Here is a 6,324-nt window from a genome sequence, read left to right as displayed (position 1 = left end):
AAACAGTAGTGCAGAAGCCGAGTATCTAGCATTATCTGCGGCAGCAAAAGAAGCAGCGTACATAATCAAACTTCTAAAAGAAATGGGTTTTGGCAAGAGCAGACCTATGGTAATAAATAACGATAATCTGAGTTCCAAAAGTCTGGTGAGGAATCCAATTTATCATGCACGGAGCAAGCACATTGACATCAAATTTCATCATATCCGGCAAATGAACATTAACAATGAAACAGATTTAAATTATATTTCAACAAACAATATGATGTCAAATATGTTAACTAAAAATTTACAAAAGTTAAAGCATTTACAATTCTCAAAAGAGATGGGTATATATTAATAGATATAAGTAAATAATTTTTGTAAAGTGTTGAGAAGGAGTGTTGGAAATATATATATACGTGGTAACACTTCCCATCACTATTTTCCGTTATCCTCATCTCTTTTGCATACTACTTTGTAAACCTTTCTTATACTCGCTTCATTTCAGTATATCACAATAAATCAAACAAACATTATTTATTGATCAGCAATAATGTCGATCGATTCTGGGAGATGCAGCGGATGTTTGTTTTAACAAATTTCTGTGTGTTGTTGAACTTTAACAACGACATTGTTGCAATGAATGTTGTTATGTTGAAATAAATATTTGTTATATTAACTCTCCCTCCTCAAATTCCTATTTGTCCTCAAGTAGCTTTAAAAGTAGATATGGTATGTTATTAAATTGTGGTTGTACAGATCTAGGAAAATTGTTTGTTTCATTCATGATTTGTGCCGGAACTTTTCTAATTTGTAGGATTAGGTTTTCCTTTGGATTTATACAGAAATTTTGTATTACAAATATTGCTATAATAGAAAAATTATAGCTATACGGTTCGAGGAATCTGTATTTATTTGGTATAATTGTTTCCTATTTTTTATGTTGAGTGCGTGTAGGGATTCCAATGATAGTATTTGAAGACGATCCAATTCAATTGGGGTCATTTGGATAAGTGGTGCTCCGGGTTTCAATATACTTTTCTCCTTGTTGCTGAATTCTTTATTATTTATGGTTATGTTCTCATTCCAATAGTGTACGAGATATGTTCCTTTCAAATGCTGGGTTATATTATTTTGTATTAGACTGCCGTTAAAGTTGTTAAGTAGGATTAAGCTGTTTGTGTTGTTGTTTGGATAAGTGGTGCTCCGGGTTTCAATATAGTTTTCTCCTTGTTGCTGAATTCTTTATTATTTATGGCTATGTTCTCATTCCAATAGTGTACGAGATATGTTCCTTTCAAATGATGGGTTATATTATTTTGTATTAGACTGCCGTTAAAGTTATTAAGTAGGATTAAGCTGTTGTCAATCTCTTCGATTTCCGGAATATGGTCTGCATTACTGAAATCACACAGCGATTCTTTGCCCTCAACTAATTTAGAAATACATTTTGATTCTCTTAAGTTAATGGCTGTATCTCTTTTAAAAATTTTTGTATTGTTGGATATTTTACAGTTTTTTGGTACTTTTAACATAGAATTTTCGGACAAAAATGTTTCATCTGTTTCTAAGTGAACTATTAGTTTATTTTTTACAACTGGTTTTCTTAGTAGATTTTTATAGTTGGTTGCTTCTAATTCTTGAATTTTTACAATGTAAACTATAGCTGTTTTATTATATAAGACTGATACTTCAGCAAATTCTAACATTTCTTCGACTGATAGAGTTGTTATATTATTTTTTTTAAATACTTTGTGGACTTCTTGTAATTTTATTTCGTTTAAAAGTAAAGTATTTATTATATTTTGTTTTGCCCATTGAGTTGCATATTTGACATTTATTATTTCTTCTTTTATTAGTCTTATTTGATTTTGGAAACTTATTGCTACTTCATTATTAAACAAATTGTCTTTCTTGATTGTATTTTTTGTCATATTTGAAATTGTAGTCAAATCATTAATTCTATTCTGTAGTTGTTTATTTATAATGACCTGATTGTTACTGTTTATATTAAGGCTATTGAGATTGTTTTGTATAAATTTTTTTCTTATTATTTTTATTTTTTTGTTATTAGACACTTCAGTTCTATTCACCTTCAGATTACTAACTAAACATTTTTGATGTTACTTTTGTGAACAAGTCTCCCATTTTCTGTAATAATTGTTGTGTTTGTTTTCTTTTACAATTTCCTTTTTATATTGTGGTGAAAGTTTAGATCCTAATCTGCTATTTTGTTTAACGAAAATTGTCTGCCCTGATGTGTAAGTTTTAATTTCTTTGCGGTCCTTATTATGGTTTTCTAGGTCAGTTGCCTGTTTTTATTTTAGTTTTTCTATGTTATCCTATCTACTTCCATCGTATTCCTCAGGGTTTGTGGTTACGTTTTTGCCGAAAAATATTTCTAGGGGGCGTTTTTTTGTTACGTCTTCTACCTTCATTTGAGTAAATCTGTTTTAAAAGGACCTGAAATTTTCGGGATACAGTCTTTGAATTTGTCCCATTATGTCTTCTGTCCTGTAGATTCCATTTATTACTGAAGGGTTTAAGTACTCAATATTTTCATTAGATCATCATCAGAATATGTTGGTTGAAAAACAATGTGTCTATGGAATGTAGGGAATGGAATTCACCATTGTAGTCAGGAAAATGTTCTTTGTAAATAAAAATTTGGTTTTTAAAAGCGTTTATCGGTACCTCAATGCTGGGAATAAGGTTATGAGAAGAGTTTTAAGCACTGTGTTGGGTTTTTGTTATTGAATTAATTTCATTTTTTTTTTGGTACTCGAAACAATGCATCGGTTACAATATTTTCTTTTCCTGGTTTATAAAGTAATTCCTTATTGTAGTCATCCAGACAGTGGCGGATTAAGTATTTTGACGCCCTAGCCGCCCTTTTTAAATGATGAAATTTTATTTCTTTGAGTTCGTTCATATAATTAAGATATAATATTTATTTCATAAAAGTATAATTGTTAAACAATACAAATAAATATTAACAACATAAATAACAGTCAGTTTTCTTAAACTATAATGTATAACTTAATTTTCAAATATCTTTTTTCTGGTTTTCGTTTGAGCAGAATCATCAATTATGTTGTTGTAATCAATTTCTTGAACTAGTTGGGCTTCAATTGACAGTAGTGCTAAAGCGTTGAGTCTCTCTGGCCCATACTTGCGCGTAAATACGTTTTGACTCTTTTCAAGGTGGAAAAGATCTTTCTCTGAACAGTTCGTAGCCGGAATACTCAAAAATACATTATATGTAGAGCAATGTCTCCATTTGGATAAACATCTTGAAGATGTTGAGAATGCAAAAAATTGTATATTCCTTGCGCGGAACGAATATCTTTTGTGTTCGTTAGAGAATATTTGAGTTGACAGTGCAAATGAATACATTCATTCGCGAAAGTATCTTCCAAATCATCAGAATACTTAGTAACTAATTCATCTGCGCGAATTTTTAATTCATTGGTATCTATTTCATATAAATTGTCAAAAAAATTAAATTTTCCGTAAAGATTATGATAAGCACTTTTACGTCCTGTCAATTGTACACTTAAAGTATCTAAAATTAGATAGTAAACGTTGGTTCGAAAATTTTCTTCTCCAGATAAAGCTGTTCTTTCCCGTGACTCGTCACCCTGAAGTTTTCGGGTTTTTTTACGGCGGGTGTCATAGTGGTATTAATTTTGAACTCCAGATAGTGCTTTGGCTTTTTTTCATAATCAGAAAATTTTTTATCTCTCATATCTTGGAGAAATAATGCCAAAGAACTATATATTCTTATCACAGATGATAAATCAGCTTGAGAATCCTGAAGCTTCTTACTCGCAGCATTAAAGCGATCCAAAATTGCATTCCAAACAATGACTAGAATAGCTGTTTCTATATGTTGTAATTTTTGCTGCAGTCCCTTAGCTTCAGCTCGCGTAGTAGGTTTTTCATCTTTGTTTTCACCAATAAAGTTTAGTGCAACAATTATTCCAGGCCACTCTTTTTCTAATGTGTAGCATGCATCATGTCGAGCCGACCAACGAGTTTGAGAAAGGCTTTTAAGTCTTAAACTTGTATGCTGTCTTAAAATTTCCCAACGATGTGTCGAAACGGTAAAAAAATTATATAATTCTTGCAAAGTAGAAAAAAAGTCAACTGCTTCGGTAACAGATTCAGCTGCACAAGTTCCCACTAAATTTAAAGAGTGACCAGCACAAGGAACATATTCAGCTAATGGATTAGTTGTTTTGATTCGTGCTTGCACTCCTGAATATAAACCTGACATGTTGCTTGCATTATCGTAAGATTGATCACCACAATTCATTATATTTAAACCATTATCCTCAAGAGATTTTAACAAAGCATCTTCAATATCTTTAGGCTTTTGGCCAGTATTTGGAATGAATTCCAGAAATCTTTCGACAATTTCACCATTGCTACGTACATATCTAATAATTATCGTGAGTTGATCAACATGAGCAATATCAGGCGTGGAATCCACAATTACACCAAAATACTTAGCAGATTGCACTTCTTTCGAAATATGTTGCAATACTTTATTTGGAATTAATAATATAATTTCCTCGTAGATTGTCTTAGATAAATACGAAGTATTTCCACGGCCGGGGTGCGCATATAATTTTAAATGTTCTGATCAAAACGGATCAAATTTAGCCAGAAGCTCGACTGAACCTAAAAAATTTCCATTATGGGGATCTCCGATTCGTTCTGAATGTCCTCTAAATGACAGCCCTCTTATTGCGAGAGATTTAATTATCACAATTACTCGATGCAAAACTTTTTTCCAGTATAAAATTTCTTTAGCGAGCTGCTCCATTAAACGTTGATCAACACGGCCTTGAATGACAGCTCGAGCTTTGAAGTGACTAATGTTAGTTTTGTGAAAGTCAGAATTTTCATGAGCTTCAATGCGCGCTTTTGAGTTTTTCCAATCTCTAAACCCTTGACCAGTAAAAGCGTTTACTTCACCACTCTTACCAAATAGTAAACATAGAGCACAAAATACTGCTCCTTTACTTTCTGAATAAATTAACCACTCACGATGTTGAATTTCCCCGTTCTTTAAATTACGTTGGAATAAGCTTTTAGAACAAAACCTCGTTTTATCATTATAAAAATTTCGTGAATTTTTTAAATCCGTTACATTATTTTGTGGTAAACCGTTTGGAGGATGGAATCATGTGTAAAAGTTCACGCAAGTGAGGAAAGTTCTCTGATCGCCATTCACTTGGGAGTGGCCAGAATCGATTCTTTTACACATGGCTCAAGCAGGTCACAACTTCCGGTCTTTGACCATGTATCCTCTGGGTAGCCTGAGAACATCCTGTCGAAGGCGAGCTAATGTGAGAAGGCGAAACATTTCCTACAAAGGGTTGTGCTCTGGGCTTGGGACCCGCCACGTAAAAAACAATACCAATGAAAAAGTTTAAACAGCCTCGGATGAGAGACCCCCCTTTTGATGACGACCATGGCAAACGGAATAAGGTCTACGATTTGAGGGCATGCACCTGGAATGTCCGCACCCTTAATTGGGAAGGTGCCGCTGCCCAGCTGGTTGATGTCCTCGCAAAAATAAAGGCTGACATCACCGCCGTCCGAGAAATTCGATGGACGGGACGAGGACAGAGACGAGTAGGTCTTTGTGACATTTACTATAGTGGCCATATAAAGGAGCGCAAGTTTGGTGTTGGATTCGTGGTGGGAGAGAGACTCTGTCGCCGAGTACTATCATTCACTCCGGTGAATGAACGTCTAGCCACAATCCGCATCAAAGCGAGGTTCTTCAACATATCGCTAATTTGCGCCCACGCCCCGACGGAAGAGAAGGACGATGTGACCAAAGATGCCTTCTATGAGCGCTTGGAGCGCGCTTATGAGAGCTGCCCCCACCACGATGTCAAAATCGTGCTTGGCGACTTTAACACTAGTTAGTACTAGATTCCAGCATAAGAAGATTCATCAAGCTACCTGGCTGTCTCCGGATCGAAAAACTACCAACCAGATCGATCATGTTGTGATAGACGGAAGACACGTCTCCAGTGTTTTAGATGTGCGTGCGATCCGAGGTCCTAACATCGACTCGGACCACTATCTTGTTGCAGCTAAGATTCGCACCCGCCTCTGTGCAGCAAAAAACGCACGCCAACAAACACAAGGAAGATTCGACGTCGAGAAGCTGCAATCACAACAGACAGCCGAACGATTCTCTACTCGGCTTGCACTCCTGCTCTCTGAGAGCACTCGTCAACAACTCGGTATAAGGGAACTGTGGGACGGCATTTCAAACTCCTTACGTACAGCTGCAACCGAAACCTTTGGTTTTCGGAAAGT

At 34.9% G+C, this 6,324-nt stretch overlaps 2 protein-coding genes across 4 annotated transcripts in view; both read right to left on the bottom strand.

Annotated features, from left to right (window-relative positions):
* The window catches only part of LOC126765696 (uncharacterized), a 624,074-nt gene that overhangs the window by 408,159 nt on the left and 209,591 nt on the right, over nt 1-6,324 (bottom strand). The window lies entirely within an intron of this gene.
* LOC126765721 (uncharacterized) overlaps nt 1-6,324 on the bottom strand; it is a 488,551-nt gene that overhangs the window by 309,599 nt on the left and 172,628 nt on the right. The gene's annotated exons all lie outside the window — the stretch shown is intronic.

This window comes from Bactrocera neohumeralis, unplaced genomic scaffold (genome assembly GCF_024586455.1).
Source record: "Bactrocera neohumeralis isolate Rockhampton unplaced genomic scaffold, APGP_CSIRO_Bneo_wtdbg2-racon-allhic-juicebox.fasta_v2 cluster11, whole genome shotgun sequence".
Taxonomy (NCBI): Eukaryota; Metazoa; Arthropoda; class Insecta; order Diptera; family Tephritidae; genus Bactrocera; species Bactrocera neohumeralis.
Note: the sequence above shows the minus strand (reverse complement) of the source record. Positions and strands in the feature narration are given on the sequence as shown.